Source organism: Eulemur rufifrons, chromosome 3, assembly GCF_041146395.1.
Source record: "Eulemur rufifrons isolate Redbay chromosome 3, OSU_ERuf_1, whole genome shotgun sequence".
In the NCBI taxonomy this organism is placed as follows: Eukaryota; Metazoa; Chordata; class Mammalia; order Primates; family Lemuridae; genus Eulemur; species Eulemur rufifrons.
Genome location: NC_090985.1, coordinates 20,890,741 through 20,911,475, shown reverse-complemented (window position 1 = coordinate 20,911,475; position 20,735 = coordinate 20,890,741). Strand labels below are relative to the sequence as shown.

Genomic DNA, 20,735 nt, shown 5'->3' with positions numbered 1-20,735 from the left:
AAACTAATAAAGAAAAAAAACGGGTGCCCCCCGAGCGACCCGGTTGACAGCGCCTGTGAAGAATCTACCGGGAACGGTTCCGTGTCAAAAAACAAAAAAAAACATTGACAGGCGCAAACTCACAACACCTTGAGATTGTGAGCACGTCAGTGTCCTCAAAAAAGCCATCCTCACTGGGGAGATTCTTCCAGCCCCGACAAACATGTGAATGGACCCAGTGCAGGCGCGGCCACAGCCCCTGTAACAGAATTAGCATAGCCCACAAAACTGAATCCACTGAAAACTGGATGTAAGTTACCTGGGGAGTGTTTTCCGTTGGTCCCGCCCACAGAAGGGAGCCAGTGCAGGTGTCCAGGCCAGCACTTCCTCAGTCCGCCGGTCAACGTCCCCGGAATGATATCTCACCCAATCTGCAGAGTACAGGGGCAACAAAATTCCCCAAATGGAACATCTCCTTGCAAGCACTTATAGGATTTCACGTTCCACGCCTGTCTGGCCACATACATGCAAGACCAGAACCCTCGTGCTCACATCGCTGCTGAGCATGTCATACATTGACATTGTCCTCAAAGCCATGACCCAAAGGCTCCCTAGCACCTCCACTGCAACACCATTCCTCATCACTTCACAGACCGTGGAAACCCGCTGAGGACCCAGGAGGGTGGCCGATTCCATCCAGCTTAAAAGTCCAGCATTTCAAAGATATAGTCCCGCCGCTTTCACAAAGGACGGACACGGCAGGGCCTGGAATGGGGGACCGCCATGGACTCAAAAGGCCCTGCCCGGTTCACGGGAAAACCCACAAGGGCCGAGGCTGCCGTACCGCGGGAACGGACGGCCAGTCCAATGGGTAACGAAAGAGACCGCTAAGGTTCCCTACTGGGTGTCTGTTTTTCAACTCCCAGGCAGTGCTTTCACGTAACAACAGTGAACAGAAAAATAAAATGGCGGCCCAGCCCTGCAAGCGGCTCATACCTTTGCCCTCCGGACAGAACAGAGATGGCCCATCAGCTGCTCTGGCCGGCTCAGCCAACCAGAGGGGAGAGGGGCCCAGGGGGAGGCCTAGTGGCTTCACAGGGGTATCTCTAACGGCCATTTAGTTCCCCAGGGTCTGGTGAGGACGGGGTAAGGAAGCCACCGGCCACGCCCTCAGAGGGTTTCCACGGTACCCCGCAAGCCACCACCAGGGTGTGCTCACACGGTCGCCCAACTCCACTGCTTCCACGGTACTTCAGCCTTTCACATTTCCAGACGTCACAGGCCTTTCCTCACCCCAAGCTCTACTAACTCAGCTCCCTTCAGCCTACTGGCGTGGCGATCCCCGTGCTGGACCTCAGCTCGAGTCCTCACTCATTTTGTTCAGATTTCAAAAGTTTCCATTTTTTTTAGACATCATCGATCCAGGCACGCGTACGAAAGGGACCTTGAGCCCCAGATCCGGGACAGACACTGAGCACTGGGCTCTCCTGTCACCCTGGGGCTCGCCAACCCACACTCTTCCACCAGCGAGACCGGCACCACAAGCAATGACCGGCCCCACGGCTGGCTAGCAAGGTGTGGGCCCCGCCTCCAGGCAGAGTCACGATCCCCTCCCCACGGGGTGTGGCACTGATCCCGGGACAAGATCCTTACCGTAGGAGAGAATTCACACTGGACCTTGGGGATGAGGGCGGCCAGAACTGCTCCCTATACTCTTCCTTCACCTCGCCACACCGGGGAGGAGAGAAATTCATCCCTTCGAAGCCCACATCAAACTTCACTGCGTCCTGTGGGGGGAGATTATATCTGTGGGCACGCGGAGACCATGTGTCTTCCTTTTCCAAACTGGCATGAGTAAAGCTAAGGGGCCCGGTCCCTGGTGCTTACCATGTGTGGCTGGGGCATGATGACCGCAAGACAGGGCTGCCTGTGTTCCCACCACTATGACTCTGTGCGTGCAGCGTACTAATTTCATCATCCGTCTCAGACGTGTCTGACCTTGCTCAACGCTGAGCTAAATGTGCCGCCCTAACGTCAAGGAGACAGAAGCCCATGATGGCTCCTCACGTCGTCAATGCCTCACACTCTTTGTGCCAAGTCATTCTTGGCACTTGCTAGGAATTTCTTCATTACTTAAAGAAGTCACGGAAATCGCTCCAAACCCTCCCACGACGATCTGACCAGAATTCGGTCATTGCCTCAGGAGGCCAGGGTTTTCCTCCTTCCACGTCAGTCAGCCCATACAGACGACAAAGCCATACCGCCTGGGTTCACCACTGAGCTCCCGCCAGGGCATTCGGTGACACCAAAATTGCAAAGAACCGGGAAACTCAGGCACCCCGGGGAAAAATGAAAATACAAATACAAAGAAAAGAGGCTTCCTGGGAGACGTGGCTCGACCAGTTAGGTGTACCAGTTCATATGAGAAAGTCCAGAGACCACGTCTCTGCTAAGAAGAATCACGTTCCCTTCTGTGATCGGGGAGCCCCGGACAGAACTTCTCCGAAATCTCCCCTCTGCACGCACTCTCAGCACTCTGCCCTCGACATCTCTCCGGATATCGTTCTCCTATCCCTTGATACACGGTGCGAACTCACTGAGGGTATGGGACTGTGGACCTAACGTCGACGTTACCATCCAAGAATTTGAAACGCGATCATCTGTGGTGTGAAGAGGTTGGATGCAGGATGTATTGGAATCGGGCATTCCAAGGTACAAGCGCACTTTTAATATGAGCCGCAGGGGTTCCAGGATCCCCTGAGGACACGGACGCCTACGGGAGCTCGAGCGCCTAAGGGAAAATCGCCTGGCTGCCCATCACCTCGGCACAGAACCACCACCCGCGTGTCGGCTGGTCGTCGTCTGATCACGGAGCGCGCCCCCAACGATGGATACGCTGTGGGCCTGTATGGTAGAGCCTGTGGTTTAGGCGTAAGGGACCACAGTGCAGAGGCAGAACGTGATCGGTACAGGTGAAAGCGTCAATGCATCCACGAATGTTCGATGGATCCATCGAATCATCCATCCAGCGAGTGAATCTACCGATGGATGGACTGAAGGATTTTCACGTGTTTGCAAATGTTTTCTGATCCATGGTTGCCTGAAGAGCCCAGGCCTACCCCTATGGAGAAGGATAGCTCAGTGGAAGTGAATTCCTTTGCTCTGTTCCCAGGAAAAACAAACTAATAAAGAAAAAAAACGGGTGCCCCCCGAGCGACCCGGTTGACAGCGCCTGTGAAGAATCTACCGGGAACGGTTCCGTGTCAAAAAACAAAAAAAAACATTGACAGGCGCAAACTCACAACACCTTGAGATTGTGAGCACGTCAGTGTCCTCAAAAAAGCCATCCTCACTGGGGAGATTCTTCCAGCCCCGACAAACATGTGAATGGACCCAGTGCAGGCGCGGCCACAGCCCCTGTAACAGAATTAGCATAGCCCACAAAACTGAATCCACTGAAAACTGGATGTAAGTTACCTGGGGAGTGTTTTCCGTTGGTCCCGCCCACAGAAGGGAGCCAGTGCAGGTGTCCAGGCCAGCACTTCCTCAGTCCGCCGGTCAACGTCCCCGGAATGATATCTCACCCAATCTGCAGAGTACAGGGGCAACAAAATTCCCCAAATGGAACATCTCCTTGCAAGCACTTATAGGATTTCACGTTCCACGCCTGTCTGGCCACATACATGCAAGACCAGAACCCTCGTGCTCACATCGCTGCTGAGCATGTCATACATTGACATTGTCCTCAAAGCCATGACCCAAAGGCTCCCTAGCACCTCCACTGCAACACCATTCCTCATCACTTCACAGACCGTGGAAACCCGCTGAGGACCCAGGAGGGTGGCCGATTCCATCCAGCTTAAAAGTCCAGCATTTCAAAGATATAGTCCCGCCGCTTTCACAAAGGACGGACACGGCAGGGCCTGGAATGGGGGACCGCCATGGACTCAAAAGGCCCTGCCCGGTTCACGGGAAAACCCACAAGGGCCGAGGCTGCCGTACCGCGGGAACGGACGGCCAGTCCAATGGGTAACGAAAGAGACCGCTAAGGTTCCCTACTGGGTGTCTGTTTTTCAACTCCCAGGCAGTGCTTTCACGTAACAACAGTGAACAGAAAAATAAAATGGCGGCCCAGCCCTGCAAGCGGCTCATACCTTTGCCCTCCGGACAGAACAGAGATGGCCCATCAGCTGCTCTGGCCGGCTCAGCCAACCAGAGGGGAGAGGGGCCCAGGGGGAGGCCTAGTGGCTTCACAGGGGTATCTCTAACGGCCATTTAGTTCCCCAGGGTCTGGTGAGGACGGGGTAAGGAAGCCACCGGCCACGCCCTCAGAGGGTTTCCACGGTACCCCGCAAGCCACCACCAGGGTGTGCTCACACGGTCGCCCAACTCCACTGCTTCCACGGTACTTCAGCCTTTCACATTTCCAGACGTCACAGGCCTTTCCTCACCCCAAGCTCTACTAACTCAGCTCCCTTCAGCCTACTGGCGTGGCGATCCCCGTGCTGGACCTCAGCTCGAGTCCTCACTCATTTTGTTCAGATTTCAAAAGTTTCCATTTTTTTTAGACATCATCGATCCAGGCACGCGTACGAAAGGGACCTTGAGCCCCAGATCCGGGACAGACACTGAGCACTGGGCTCTCCTGTCACCCTGGGGCTCGCCAACCCACACTCTTCCACCAGCGAGACCGGCACCACAAGCAATGACCGGCCCCACGGCTGGCTAGCAAGGTGTGGGCCCCGCCTCCAGGCAGAGTCACGATCCCCTCCCCACGGGGTGTGGCACTGATCCCGGGACAAGATCCTTACCGTAGGAGAGAATTCACACTGGACCTTGGGGATGAGGGCGGCCAGAACTGCTCCCTATACTCTTCCTTCACCTCGCCACACCGGGGAGGAGAGAAATTCATCCCTTCGAAGCCCACATCAAACTTCACTGCGTCCTGTGGGGGGAGATTATATCTGTGGGCACGCGGAGACCATGTGTCTTCCTTTTCCAAACTGGCATGAGTAAAGCTAAGGGGCCCGGTCCCTGGTGCTTACCATGTGTGGCTGGGGCATGATGACCGCAAGACAGGGCTGCCTGTGTTCCCACCACTATGACTCTGTGCGTGCAGCGTACTAATTTCATCATCCGTCTCAGACGTGTCTGACCTTGCTCAACGCTGAGCTAAATGTGCCGCCCTAACGTCAAGGAGACAGAAGCCCATGATGGCTCCTCACGTCGTCAATGCCTCACACTCTTTGTGCCAAGTCATTCTTGGCACTTGCTAGGAATTTCTTCATTACTTAAAGAAGTCACGGAAATCGCTCCAAACCCTCCCACGACGATCTGACCAGAATTCGGTCATTGCCTCAGGAGGCCAGGGTTTTCCTCCTTCCACGTCAGTCAGCCCATACAGACGACAAAGCCATACCGCCTGGGTTCACCACTGAGCTCCCGCCAGGGCATTCGGTGACACCAAAATTGCAAAGAACCGGGAAACTCAGGCACCCCGGGGAAAAATGAAAATACAAATACAAAGAAAAGAGGCTTCCTGGGAGACGTGGCTCGACCAGTTAGGTGTACCAGTTCATATGAGAAAGTCCAGAGACCACGTCTCTGCTAAGAAGAATCACGTTCCCTTCTGTGATCGGGGAGCCCCGGACAGAACTTCTCCGAAATCTCCCCTCTGCACGCACTCTCAGCACTCTGCCCTCGACATCTCTCCGGATATCGTTCTCCTATCCCTTGATACACGGTGCGAACTCACTGAGGGTATGGGACTGTGGACCTAACGTCGACGTTACCATCCAAGAATTTGAAACGCGATCATCTGTGGTGTGAAGAGGTTGGATGCAGGATGTATTGGAATCGGGCATTCCAAGGTACAAGCGCACTTTTAATATGAGCCGCAGGGGTTCCAGGATCCCCTGAGGACACGGACGCCTACGGGAGCTCGAGCGCCTAAGGGAAAATCGCCTGGCTGCCCATCACCTCGGCACAGAACCACCACCCGCGTGTCGGCTGGTCGTCGTCTGATCACGGAGCGCGCCCCCAACGATGGATACGCTGTGGGCCTGTATGGTAGAGCCTGTGGTTTAGGCGTAAGGGACCACAGTGCAGAGGCAGAACGTGATCGGTACAGGTGAAAGCGTCAATGCATCCACGAATGTTCGATGGATCCATCGAATCATCCATCCAGCGAGTGAATCTACCGATGGATGGACTGAAGGATTTTCACGTGTTTGCAAATGTTTTCTGATCCATGGTTGCCTGAAGAGCCCAGGCCTACCCCTATGGAGAAGGATAGCTCAGTGGAAGTGAATTCCTTTGCTCTGTTCCCAGGAAAAACAAACTAATAAAGAAAAAAAACGGGTGCCCCCCGAGCGACCCGGTTGACAGCGCCTGTGAAGAATCTACCGGGAACGGTTCCGTGTCAAAAAACAAAAAAAAACATTGACAGGCGCAAACTCACAACACCTTGAGATTGTGAGCACGTCAGTGTCCTCAAAAAAGCCATCCTCACTGGGGAGATTCTTCCAGCCCCGACAAACATGTGAATGGACCCAGTGCAGGCGCGGCCACAGCCCCTGTAACAGAATTAGCATAGCCCACAAAACTGAATCCACTGAAAACTGGATGTAAGTTACCTGGGGAGTGTTTTCCGTTGGTCCCGCCCACAGAAGGGAGCCAGTGCAGGTGTCCAGGCCAGCACTTCCTCAGTCCGCCGGTCAACGTCCCCGGAATGATATCTCACCCAATCTGCAGAGTACAGGGGCAACAAAATTCCCCAAATGGAACATCTCCTTGCAAGCACTTATAGGATTTCACGTTCCACGCCTGTCTGGCCACATACATGCAAGACCAGAACCCTCGTGCTCACATCGCTGCTGAGCATGTCATACATTGACATTGTCCTCAAAGCCATGACCCAAAGGCTCCCTAGCACCTCCACTGCAACACCATTCCTCATCACTTCACAGACCGTGGAAACCCGCTGAGGACCCAGGAGGGTGGCCGATTCCATCCAGCTTAAAAGTCCAGCATTTCAAAGATATAGTCCCGCCGCTTTCACAAAGGACGGACACGGCAGGGCCTGGAATGGGGGACCGCCATGGACTCAAAAGGCCCTGCCCGGTTCACGGGAAAACCCACAAGGGCCGAGGCTGCCGTACCGCGGGAACGGACGGCCAGTCCAATGGGTAACGAAAGAGACCGCTAAGGTTCCCTACTGGGTGTCTGTTTTTCAACTCCCAGGCAGTGCTTTCACGTAACAACAGTGAACAGAAAAATAAAATGGCGGCCCAGCCCTGCAAGCGGCTCATACCTTTGCCCTCCGGACAGAACAGAGATGGCCCATCAGCTGCTCTGGCCGGCTCAGCCAACCAGAGGGGAGAGGGGCCCAGGGGGAGGCCTAGTGGCTTCACAGGGGTATCTCTAACGGCCATTTAGTTCCCCAGGGTCTGGTGAGGACGGGGTAAGGAAGCCACCGGCCACGCCCTCAGAGGGTTTCCACGGTACCCCGCAAGCCACCACCAGGGTGTGCTCACACGGTCGCCCAACTCCACTGCTTCCACGGTACTTCAGCCTTTCACATTTCCAGACGTCACAGGCCTTTCCTCACCCCAAGCTCTACTAACTCAGCTCCCTTCAGCCTACTGGCGTGGCGATCCCCGTGCTGGACCTCAGCTCGAGTCCTCACTCATTTTGTTCAGATTTCAAAAGTTTCCATTTTTTTTAGACATCATCGATCCAGGCACGCGTACGAAAGGGACCTTGAGCCCCAGATCCGGGACAGACACTGAGCACTGGGCTCTCCTGTCACCCTGGGGCTCGCCAACCCACACTCTTCCACCAGCGAGACCGGCACCACAAGCAATGACCGGCCCCACGGCTGGCTAGCAAGGTGTGGGCCCCGCCTCCAGGCAGAGTCACGATCCCCTCCCCACGGGGTGTGGCACTGATCCCGGGACAAGATCCTTACCGTAGGAGAGAATTCACACTGGACCTTGGGGATGAGGGCGGCCAGAACTGCTCCCTATACTCTTCCTTCACCTCGCCACACCGGGGAGGAGAGAAATTCATCCCTTCGAAGCCCACATCAAACTTCACTGCGTCCTGTGGGGGGAGATTATATCTGTGGGCACGCGGAGACCATGTGTCTTCCTTTTCCAAACTGGCATGAGTAAAGCTAAGGGGCCCGGTCCCTGGTGCTTACCATGTGTGGCTGGGGCATGATGACCGCAAGACAGGGCTGCCTGTGTTCCCACCACTATGACTCTGTGCGTGCAGCGTACTAATTTCATCATCCGTCTCAGACGTGTCTGACCTTGCTCAACGCTGAGCTAAATGTGCCGCCCTAACGTCAAGGAGACAGAAGCCCATGATGGCTCCTCACGTCGTCAATGCCTCACACTCTTTGTGCCAAGTCATTCTTGGCACTTGCTAGGAATTTCTTCATTACTTAAAGAAGTCACGGAAATCGCTCCAAACCCTCCCACGACGATCTGACCAGAATTCGGTCATTGCCTCAGGAGGCCAGGGTTTTCCTCCTTCCACGTCAGTCAGCCCATACAGACGACAAAGCCATACCGCCTGGGTTCACCACTGAGCTCCCGCCAGGGCATTCGGTGACACCAAAATTGCAAAGAACCGGGAAACTCAGGCACCCCGGGGAAAAATGAAAATACAAATACAAAGAAAAGAGGCTTCCTGGGAGACGTGGCTCGACCAGTTAGGTGTACCAGTTCATATGAGAAAGTCCAGAGACCACGTCTCTGCTAAGAAGAATCACGTTCCCTTCTGTGATCGGGGAGCCCCGGACAGAACTTCTCCGAAATCTCCCCTCTGCACGCACTCTCAGCACTCTGCCCTCGACATCTCTCCGGATATCGTTCTCCTATCCCTTGATACACGGTGCGAACTCACTGAGGGTATGGGACTGTGGACCTAACGTCGACGTTACCATCCAAGAATTTGAAACGCGATCATCTGTGGTGTGAAGAGGTTGGATGCAGGATGTATTGGAATCGGGCATTCCAAGGTACAAGCGCACTTTTAATATGAGCCGCAGGGGTTCCAGGATCCCCTGAGGACACGGACGCCTACGGGAGCTCGAGCGCCTAAGGGAAAATCGCCTGGCTGCCCATCACCTCGGCACAGAACCACCACCCGCGTGTCGGCTGGTCGTCGTCTGATCACGGAGCGCGCCCCCAACGATGGATACGCTGTGGGCCTGTATGGTAGAGCCTGTGGTTTAGGCGTAAGGGACCACAGTGCAGAGGCAGAACGTGATCGGTACAGGTGAAAGCGTCAATGCATCCACGAATGTTCGATGGATCCATCGAATCATCCATCCAGCGAGTGAATCTACCGATGGATGGACTGAAGGATTTTCACGTGTTTGCAAATGTTTTCTGATCCATGGTTGCCTGAAGAGCCCAGGCCTACCCCTATGGAGAAGGATAGCTCAGTGGAAGTGAATTCCTTTGCTCTGTTCCCAGGAAAAACAAACTAATAAAGAAAAAAAACGGGTGCCCCCCGAGCGACCCGGTTGACAGCGCCTGTGAAGAATCTACCGGGAACGGTTCCGTGTCAAAAAACAAAAAAAAACATTGACAGGCGCAAACTCACAACACCTTGAGATTGTGAGCACGTCAGTGTCCTCAAAAAAGCCATCCTCACTGGGGAGATTCTTCCAGCCCCGACAAACATGTGAATGGACCCAGTGCAGGCGCGGCCACAGCCCCTGTAACAGAATTAGCATAGCCCACAAAACTGAATCCACTGAAAACTGGATGTAAGTTACCTGGGGAGTGTTTTCCGTTGGTCCCGCCCACAGAAGGGAGCCAGTGCAGGTGTCCAGGCCAGCACTTCCTCAGTCCGCCGGTCAACGTCCCCGGAATGATATCTCACCCAATCTGCAGAGTACAGGGGCAACAAAATTCCCCAAATGGAACATCTCCTTGCAAGCACTTATAGGATTTCACGTTCCACGCCTGTCTGGCCACATACATGCAAGACCAGAACCCTCGTGCTCACATCGCTGCTGAGCATGTCATACATTGACATTGTCCTCAAAGCCATGACCCAAAGGCTCCCTAGCACCTCCACTGCAACACCATTCCTCATCACTTCACAGACCGTGGAAACCCGCTGAGGACCCAGGAGGGTGGCCGATTCCATCCAGCTTAAAAGTCCAGCATTTCAAAGATATAGTCCCGCCGCTTTCACAAAGGACGGACACGGCAGGGCCTGGAATGGGGGACCGCCATGGACTCAAAAGGCCCTGCCCGGTTCACGGGAAAACCCACAAGGGCCGAGGCTGCCGTACCGCGGGAACGGACGGCCAGTCCAATGGGTAACGAAAGAGACCGCTAAGGTTCCCTACTGGGTGTCTGTTTTTCAACTCCCAGGCAGTGCTTTCACGTAACAACAGTGAACAGAAAAATAAAATGGCGGCCCAGCCCTGCAAGCGGCTCATACCTTTGCCCTCCGGACAGAACAGAGATGGCCCATCAGCTGCTCTGGCCGGCTCAGCCAACCAGAGGGGAGAGGGGCCCAGGGGGAGGCCTAGTGGCTTCACAGGGGTATCTCTAACGGCCATTTAGTTCCCCAGGGTCTGGTGAGGACGGGGTAAGGAAGCCACCGGCCACGCCCTCAGAGGGTTTCCACGGTACCCCGCAAGCCACCAACAGGGTGTGCTCACACGGTCGCCCAACTCCACTGCTTCCACGGTACTTCAGCCTTTCACATTTCCAGACGTCACAGGCCTTTCCTCACCCCAAGCTCTACTAACTCAGCTCCCTTCAGCCTACTGGCGTGGCGATCCCCGTGCTGGACCTCAGCTCGAGTCCTCACTCATTTTGTTCAGATTTCAAAAGTTTCCATTTTTTTTAGACATCATCGATCCAGGCACGCGTACGAAAGGGACCTTGAGCCCCAGATCCGGGACAGACACTGAGCACTGGGCTCTCCTGTCACCCTGGGGCTCGCCAACCCACACTCTTCCACCAGCGAGACCGGCACCACAAGCAATGACCGGCCCCACGGCTGGCTAGCAAGGTGTGGGCCCCGCCTCCAGGCAGAGTCACGATCCCCTCCCCACGGGGTGTGGCACTGATCCCGGGACAAGATCCTTACCGTAGGAGAGAATTCACACTGGACCTTGGGGATGAGGGCGGCCAGAACTGCTCCCTATACTCTTCCTTCACCTCGCCACACCGGGGAGGAGAGAAATTCATCCCTTCGAAGCCCACATCAAACTTCACTGCGTCCTGTGGGGGGAGATTATATCTGTGGGCACGCGGAGACCATGTGTCTTCCTTTTCCAAACTGGCATGAGTAAAGCTAAGGGGCCCGGTCCCTGGTGCTTACCATGTGTGGCTGGGGCATGATGACCGCAAGACAGGGCTGCCTGTGTTCCCACCACTATGACTCTGTGCGTGCAGCGTACTAATTTCATCATCCGTCTCAGACGTGTCTGACCTTGCTCAACGCTGAGCTAAATGTGCCGCCCTAACGTCAAGGAGACAGAAGCCCATGATGGCTCCTCACGTCGTCAATGCCTCACACTCTTTGTGCCAAGTCATTCTTGGCACTTGCTAGGAATTTCTTCATTACTTAAAGAAGTCACGGAAATCGCTCCAAACCCTCCCACGACGATCTGACCAGAATTCGGTCATTGCCTCAGGAGGCCAGGGTTTTCCTCCTTCCACGTCAGTCAGCCCATACAGACGACAAAGCCATACCGCCTGGGTTCACCACTGAGCTCCCGCCAGGGCATTCGGTGACACCAAAATTGCAAAGAACCGGGAAACTCAGGCACCCCGGGGAAAAATGAAAATACAAATACAAAGAAAAGAGGCTTCCTGGGAGACGTGGCTCGACCAGTTAGGTGTACCAGTGCATATGAGAAAGTCCAGAGACCACGTCTCTGCTAAGAAGAATCACGTTCCCTTCTGTGATCGGGGAGCCCCGGACAGAACTTCTCCGAAATCTCCCCTCTGCACGCACTCTCAGCACTCTGCCCTCGACATCTCTCCGGATATCGTTCTCCTATCCCTTGATACACGGTGCGAACTCACTGAGGGTATGGGACTGTGGACCTAACGTCGACGTTACCATCCAAGAATTTGAAACGCGATCATCTGTGGTGTGAAGAGGTTGGATGCAGGATGTATTGGAATCGGGCATTCCAAGGTACAATCGCACTTTTAATATGAGCCGCAGGGGTTCCAGGATCCCCTGAGGACACGGACGCCTACGGGAGCTCGAGCGCCTAAGGGAAAATCGCCTGGCTGCCCATCACCTCGGCACAGAACCACCACCCGCGTGTCGGCTGGTCGTCGTCTGATCACGGAGCGCGCCCCCAACGATGGATACGCTGTGGGCCTGTATGGTAGAGCCTGTGGTTTAGGCGTAAGGGACCACAGTGCAGAGGCAGAACGTGATCGGTACAGGTGAAAGCATCAATGCATCCACAAATGTTCGATGGATCCATCGAATCATCCATCCAGCGAGTGAATCTACCGATGGATGGACTGAAGGATTTTCACGTGTTTGCAAATGTTTTCTGATCCATGGTTGCCTGAAGAGCCCAGGCCTACCCCTATGGAGAAGGATAGCTCAGTGGAAGTGAATTCCTTTGCTCTGTTCCCAGGAAAAACAAACTAATAAAGAAAAAAAACGGGTGCCCCCCGAGCGACCCGGTTGACAGCGCCTGTGAAGAATCTACCGGGAACGGTTCCTGTCAAAAAACAAAAAAAAACATTGACAGGCGCAAACTCACAACACCTTGAGATTGTGAGCACGTCAGTGTCCTCAAAAAAGCCATCCTCACTGGGGAGATTCTTCCAGCCCCGACAAACATGTGAATGGACCCAGTGCAGGCGCGGCCACAGCCCCTGTAACAGAATTATCATAGCCCACAAAACTGAATCCACTGAAAACTGGATGTAAGTTACCTGGGGAGTGTTTTCCGTTGGTCCCGCCCACAGAAGGGAGCCAGTGCAGGTGTCCAGGCCAGCACTTCCTCAGTCCGCCGGTCAACGTCCCCGGAATGATATCTCACCCAATCTGCAGAGTACAGGGGCAACAAAATTCCCCAAATGGAACATCTCCTTGCAAGCACTTATAGGATTTCACGTTCCACGCCTGTCTGGCCACATACATGCAAGACCAGAACCCTCGTGCTCACATCGCTGCTGAGCATGTCATACATTGACATTGTCCTCAAAGCCATGACCCAAAGGCTCCCTAGCACCTCCACTGCAACACCATTCCTCATCACTTCACAGACCGTGGAAACCCGCTGAGGACCCAGGAGGGTGGCCGATTCCATCCAGCTTAAAAGTCCAGCATTTCAAAGATATAGTCCCGCCGCTTTCACAAAGGACGGACACGGCAGGGCCTGGAATGGGGGACCGCCATGGACTCAAAAGGCCCTGCCCGGTTCACGGGAAAACCCACAAGGGCCGAGGCTGCCGTACCGCGGGAACGGACGGCCAGTCCAATGGGTAACGAAAGAGACCGCTAAGGTTCCCTACTGGGTGTCTGTTTTTCAACTCCCAGGCAGTGCTTTCACGTAACAACAGTGAACAGAAAAATAAAATGGCGGCCCAGCCCTGCAAGCGGCTCATACCTTTGCCCTCCGGACAGAACAGAGATGGCCCATCAGCTGCTCTGGCCGGCTCAGCCAACCAGAGGGGAGAGGGGCCCAGGGGGAGGCCTAGTGGCTTCACAGGGGTATCTCTAACGGCCATTTAGTTCCCCAGGGTCTGGTGAGGACGGGGTAAGGAAGCCACCGGCCACGCCCTCAGAGGGTTTCCACGGTACCCCGCAAGCCACCAACAGGGTGTGCTCACACGGTCGCCCAACTCCACTGCTTCCACGGTACTTCAGCCTTTCACATTTCCAGACGTCACAGGCCTTTCCTCACCCCAAGCTCTACTAACTCAGCTCCCTTCAGCCTACTGGCGTGGCGATCCCCGTGCTGGACCTCAGCTCGAGTCCTCACTCATTTTGTTCAGATTTCAAAAGTTTCCATTTTTTTTAGACATCATCGATCCAGGCACGCGTACGAAAGGGACCTTGAGCCCCAGATCCGGGACAGACACTGAGCACTGGGCTCTCCTGTCACCCTGGGGCTCGCCAACCCACACTCTTCCACCAGCGAGACCGGCACCACAAGCAATGACCGGCCCCACGGCTGGCTAGCAAGGTGTGGGCCCCGCCTCCAGGCAGAGTCACGATCCCCTCCCCACGGGGTGTGGCACTGATCCCGGGACAAGATCCTTACCGTAGGAGAGAATTCACACTGGACCTTGGGGATGAGGGCGGCCAGAACTGCTCCCTATACTCTTCCTTCACCTCGCCACACCGGGGAGGAGAGAAATTCATCCCTTCGAAGCCCACATCAAACTTCACTGCGTCCTGTGGGGGGAGATTATATCTGTGGGCACGCGGAGACCATGTGTCTTCCTTTTCCAAACTGGCATGAGTAAAGCTAAGGGGCCCGGTCCCTGGTGCTTACCATGTGTGGCTGGGGCATGATGACCGCAAGACAGGGCTGCCTGTGTTCCCACCACTATGACTCTGTGCGTGCAGCGTACTAATTTCATCATCCGTCTCAGACGTGTCTGACCTTGCTCAACGCTGAGCTAAATGTGCCGCCCTAACGTCAAGGAGACAGAAGCCCATGATGGCTCCTCACGTCGTCAATGCCTCACACTCTTTGTGCCAAGTCATTCTTGGCACTTGCTAGGAATTTCTTCATTACTTAAAGAAGTCACGGAAATCGCTCCAAACCCTCCCACGACGATCTGACCAGAATTCGGTCATTGCCTCAGGAGGCCAGGGTTTTCCTCCTTCCACGTCAGTCAGCCCATACAGACGACAAAGCCATACCGCCTGGGTTCACCACTGAGCTCCCGCCAGGGCATTCGGTGACACCAAAATTGCAAAGAACCGGGAAACTCAGGCACCCCGGGGAAAAATGAAAATACAAATACAAAGAAAAGAGGCTTCCTGGGAGACGTGGCTCGACCAGTTAGGTGTACCAGTTCATATGAGAAAGTCCAGAGACCACGTCTCTGCTAAGAAGAATCACGTTCCCTTCTGTGATCGGGGAGCCCCGGACAGAACTTCTCCGAAATCTCCCCTCTGCACGCACTCTCAGCACTCTGCCCTCGACATCTCTCCGGATATCGTTCTCCTATCCCTTGATACACGGTGCGAACTCACTGAGGGTATGGGACTGTGGACCTAACGTCGACGTTACCATCCAAGAATTTGAAACGCGATCATCTGTGGTGTGAAGAGGTTGGATGCAGGATGTATTGGAATCGGGCATTCCAAGGTACAATCGCACTTTTAATATGAGCCGCAGGGGTTCCAGGATCCCCTGAGGACACGGACGCCTACGGGAGCTCGAGCGCCTAAGGGAAAATCGCCTGGCTGCCCATCACCTCGGCACAGAACCACCACCCGCGTGTCGGCTGGTCGTCGTCTGATCACGGAGCGCGCCCCCAACGATGGATACGCTGTGGGCCTGTATGGTAGAGCCTGTGGTTTAGGCGTAAGGGACCACAGTGCAGAGGCAGAACGTGATCGGTACAGGTGAAAGCATCAATGCATCCACGAATGTTCCATGGATCCATCGAATCATCCATCCAGCGAGTGAATCTACCGATGGATGGACTGAAGGATTTTCACGTGTTTGCAAATGTTTTCTGATCCATGGTTGCCTGAAGAGCCCAGGCCTACCCCTATGGAGAAGGATAGCTCAGTGGAAGTGAATTCCTTTGCTCTGTTCCCAGGAAAAACAAACTAATAAAGAAAAAAAACGGGTGCCCCCCGAGCGACCCGGTTGACAGCGCCTGTGAAGAATCTACCGGGAACGGTTCCGTGTCAAAAAACAAAAAAAAACATTGACAGGCGCAAACTCACAACACCTTGAGATTGTGAGCACGTCAGTGTCCTCAAAAAAGCCATCCTCACTGGGGAGATTCTTCCAGCCCCGACAAACATGTGAATGGACCCAGTGCAGGCGCGGCCACAGCCCCTGTAACAGAATTAGCATAGCCCACAAAACTGAATCCACTGAAAACTGGATGTAAGTTACCTGGGGAGTGTTTTCCGTTGGTCCCGCCCACAGAAGGGAGCCAGTGCAGGTGTCCAGGCCAGCACTTCCTCAGTCCGCCGGTCAACGTCCCCGGAATGATATCTCACCCAATCTGCAGAGTACAGGGGCAACAAAATTCCCCAAATGGAACATCTCCTTGCAAGCACTTATAGGATTTCACGTTCCACGCCTGTCTGGCCACATACATGCAAGACCAGAACCCTCGTGCTCACATCGCTGCTGAGCATGTCATACATTGACATTGTCCTCAAAGCCATGACCCAAAGGCTCCCTAGCACCTCCACTGCAACACCATTCCTCATCACTTCACAGACCGTGGAAACCCGCTGAGGACCCAGGAGGGTGGCCGATTCCATCCAGCTTAAAAGTCCAGCATTTCAAAGATATAGTCCCGCCGCTTTCACAAAGGACGGACACGGCAGGGCCTGGAATGGGGGACCGCCATGGACTCAAAAGGCCCTGCCCGGTTCATGGGAAAACCCACAAGGGCCGAGGCTGCCGTACCGCGGGAACGGACGGCCAGTCCAATGGGTAACGAAATAGACCTCTAAGGTTCCATACTGGGTGTCTGTTTTTCAACTCCCAGGCAGTGCTTTCACGTAACAACAGTGAACAGAAAAATAAAATGGCGGCCCAGCCCTGCAAGCGGCTCATACCTTTGCCCTCCGGACAGAACAGAGATGGCCCATCAGCTGCTCTGGCCGGCTCAGCCAACCAGAGGGGAGAGGGGCCCAGGGGGAGGCCTAGTGGCTTCACAGGGGTATCTCTAACGGCCATTTAGTTCCCCAGGGTTGGTGAGGACGGGATAAGGAAGCCACCGGCCACGCCCTCAGAGGGTTTCCACGGTACCCCGCCAGCCACCAACAGGGTGTGCTCACACGATCGCCCAACTCCACTGCTTCCACGGTACTTCAGCCTTTCACATTTCCAGACGTCACAGGCCTTTCCTCACCCCAAGCTCTACTAACTCAGCTCCCTTCACCTACTGGCGTGGCGATCCCCGTGCTGGACCTCAGCTCGAGTCCTCACTCATTTTGTTCAGATTTCAAAAGTTTCCATTTTTTTTAGACATCATCGATCCAGGCACGCGTACGAAAGGGACCTTGAGCCCCAGATCCGGGACAGACACTGAGCACTGGGCTCTCCTGTCACCCTGGGGCTCGCCAACCCACACTCTTCCACCAGCGAGACCGGCACCACAAGCAATGACCGGCCCCACGGCTGGCTAGCAAGGTGTGGGCCCCGCCTCCAGGCAGAGTCACGATCCCCTCCCCACGGGGTGTGGCACTGATCCCGGGACAAGATCCTTACCGTAGGAGAGAATTCACACTGGACCTTGGGGATGAGGGCGGCCAGAACTGCTCCCTATACTCTTCCTTCACCTCGCCACACCGGGGAGGAGAGAAATTCATCCCTTCGAAGCCCACATCAAACTTCACTGCGTCCTGTGGGGGGAGATTATATCTGTGGGCACGCGGAGACCATGTGTCTTCCTTTTCCAAACTGGCATGAGTAAAGCTAAGGGGCCCGGTCCCTGGTGCTTACCATGTGTGGCTGGGGCATGATGACCGCAAGACAGGGCTGCCTGTGTTCCCACCACTATGACTCTGTGCGTGCAGCGTACTAATTTCATCATCCGTCTCAGACGTGTCTGACCTTGCTCAACGCTGAGCTAAATGTGCCGCCCTAACGTCAAGGAGACAGAAGCCCATGATGGCTCCTCACGTCGTCAATGCCTCACACTCTTTGTGCCAAGTCATTCTTGGCACTTGCTAGGAATTTCTTCATTACTTAAAGAAGTCACGGAAATCGCTCCAAACCCTCCCACGACGATCTGACCAGAATTCGGTCATTGCCTCAGGAGGCCAGGGTTTTCCTCCTTCCACGTCAGTCAGCCCATACAGACGACAAAGCCATACCGCCTGGGTTCACCACTGAGCTCCCGCCAGGGCATTCGGTGACACCAAAATTGCAAAGAACCGGGAAACTCAGGCACCCCGGGGAAAAATGAAAATACAAATACAAAGAAAAGAGGCTTCCTGGGAGACGTGGCTCGACCAGTTAGGTGTACCAGTGCATATGAGAAAGTCCAGAGACCACGTCTCTGCTAAGAAGAATCACGTTCCCTTCTGTGATCGGGGAGCCCCGGACAGAACTTCTCCGAAATCTCCCCTCTGCACGCACTCTCAGCACTCTGCCCTCGACATCTCTCCGGATATCGTTCTCCTATCCCTTGATACACGGTGCGAACTCACTGAGGGTATGGGACTGTGGACCTAACGTCGACGTTACCATCCAAGAATTTGAAACGCGATCATCTGTGGTGTGAAGAGGTTGGATGCAGGATGTATTGGAATCGGGCATTCCAAGGTACAATCGCACTTTTAATATGAGCCGCAGGGGTTCCAGGATCCCCTGAGGACACGGACGCCTACGGGAGCTCGAGCGCCTAAGGGAAAATCGCCTGGCTGCCCATCACCTCGGCACAGAACCACCACCCGCGTGTCGGCTGGTCGTCGTCTGATCACGGAGCGCGCCCCCAACGATGGATACGCTGTGGGCCTGTATGGTAGAGCCTGTGGTTTAGGCGTAAGGGACCACAGTGCAGAGGCAGAACGTGATCGGTACAGGTGAAAGCATCAATGCATCCACAAATGTTCGATGGATCCATCGAATCATCCATCCAGCGAGTGAATCTACCGATGGATGGACTGAAGGATTTTCACGTGTTTGCAAATGTTTTCTGATCCATGGTTGCCTGAAGAGCCCAGGCCTACCCCTATGGAGAAGGATAGCTCAGTGGAAGTGAATTCCTTTGCTCTGTTCCCAGGAAAAACAAACTAATAAAGAAAAAAAACGGGTGCCCCCCGAGCGACCCGGTTGACAGCGCCTGTGAAGAATCTACCGGGAACGGTTCCTGTCAAAAAACAAAAAAAAACATTGACAGGCGCAAACTCACAACACCTTGAGATTGTGAGCACGTCAGTGTCCTCAAAAAAGCCATCCTCACTGGGGAGATTCTTCCAGCCCCGACAAACATGTGAATGGACCCAGTGCAGGCGCGGCCACAGCCCCTGTAACAGAATTAGCATAGCCCACAAAACTGAATCCACTGAAAACTGGATGTAAGTTACCTGGGGAGTGTTTTCCGTTGGTCCCGCCCACAGAAGGGAGCCAGTGCAGGTGTCCAGGCCAGCACTTCCTCAGTCCGCCGGTCAACGTCCCCGGAATGATATCTCACCCAATCTGCAGAGTACAGGGGCAACAAAATTCCCCAAATGGAACATCTCCTTGCAAGCACTTATAGGATTTCACGTTCCACGCCTGTCTGGCCACATACATGCAAGACCAGAACCCTCGTGCTCACATCGCTGCTGAGCATGTCATACATTGACATTGTCCTCAAAGCCATGACCCAAAGGCTCCCTAGCACCTCCACTGCAACACCATTCCTCATCACTTCACAGACCGTGGAAACCCGCTGAGGACCCAGGAGGGTGGCCGATTCCATCCAGCTTAAAAGTCCAGCATTTCAAAGATATAGTCCCGCCGCTTTCACAAAGGACGGACACGGCAGGGCCTGGAATGGGGGACCGCCATGGACTCAAAAGGCCCTGCCCGGTTCACGGGAAAACCCACAAGGGCCGAGGCTGCCGTACCGCGGGAACGGACGGCCAGTCCAATGGGTAACGAAAGAGACCGCTAAGGTTCCCTACTGGGTGTCTGTTTTTCAACTCCCAGGCAGTGCTTTCACGTAACAACAGTGAACAGAAAAATAAAATGGCGGCCCAGCCCTGCAAGCGGCTCATACCTTTGCCCTCCGGACAGAACAGAGATGGCCCATCAGCTGCTCTGGCCGGCTCAGCCAACCAGAGGGGAGAGGGGCCCAGGGGGAGGCCTAGTGGCTTCACAGGGGTATCGCTAACGGCCATTTAGTTCCCCAGGGTCTGGTGAGGACGGGGTAAGGAAGCCACCGGCCACGCCCTCAGAGGGTTTCCACGGTACCCCGCAAGCCACCACCAGGGTGTGCTCACACGGTCGCCCAACTCCACTGCTTCCACGGTACTTCAGCCTTTCACATTTCCAGACGTCACAGGCCTTTCCTCACCCCAAGCTCTACTAACTCAGCTCCCTTCAGCCTACTGGCGTGGCGATCCCCGTGCTGGACCTCAGCTCGAGTCCTCACTCATTTTGTTCAGATTTCAAAAGTTTCCATTTTTTTTAGACATCATCGATCCAGGCACGCGTACGAAAGGGACCTTGAGCCCCAGATCCGGGACAGACACTGAGCACTGGGCTCTCCTGTCACCCTGGGGCTCGCCAACCCACACTCTTCCACCAGCGAGACCGGCACCACAAGCAATGACCGGCCCCACGGCTGGCTAGCAAGGTGTGGGCCCCGCCTCCAGGCAGAGTCACGATCCCCTCCCCACGGGGTGTGGCACTGATCCCGGGACAAGATCCTTACCGTAGGAGAGAATTCACACTGGACCTTGGGGATGAGGGCGGCCAGAACTGCTCCCTATACTCTTCCTTCACCTCGCCACACCGGGGAGGAGAGAAATTCATCCCTTCGAAGCCCACATCAAACTTCACTGCGTCCTGTGGGGGGAGATTATATCTGTGG

At 54.8% G+C, this 20,735-nt stretch overlaps 7 pseudogenes; all 7 read right to left on the bottom strand.

Annotated features, from left to right (window-relative positions):
• Nucleotides 1-1,328: 1,328 nt before the first annotated feature.
• On the bottom strand, nucleotides 1,329-1,402 carry LOC138382238 (small nucleolar RNA SNORD116; annotated as a pseudogene).
• Nucleotides 1,403-4,486: 3,084 nt separating this feature from the next.
• On the bottom strand, nucleotides 4,487-4,560 carry LOC138382237 (small nucleolar RNA SNORD116; annotated as a pseudogene).
• A 3,084-nt stretch (nucleotides 4,561-7,644) lies between these two features.
• LOC138382236 (small nucleolar RNA SNORD116) lies at nucleotides 7,645-7,718 on the bottom strand (annotated as a pseudogene).
• Nucleotides 7,719-10,802: 3,084 nt separating this feature from the next.
• LOC138382235 (small nucleolar RNA SNORD116) lies at nucleotides 10,803-10,876 on the bottom strand (annotated as a pseudogene).
• Nucleotides 10,877-13,959: 3,083 nt separating this feature from the next.
• Nucleotides 13,960-14,033, bottom strand: LOC138382234 (small nucleolar RNA SNORD116; annotated as a pseudogene).
• A 3,082-nt stretch (nucleotides 14,034-17,115) lies between these two features.
• LOC138382233 (small nucleolar RNA SNORD116) lies at nucleotides 17,116-17,189 on the bottom strand (annotated as a pseudogene).
• Nucleotides 17,190-20,272: 3,083 nt separating this feature from the next.
• LOC138382232 (small nucleolar RNA SNORD116) lies at nucleotides 20,273-20,346 on the bottom strand (annotated as a pseudogene).
• Between the last annotated feature and the right edge of the window lie 389 nt (nucleotides 20,347-20,735).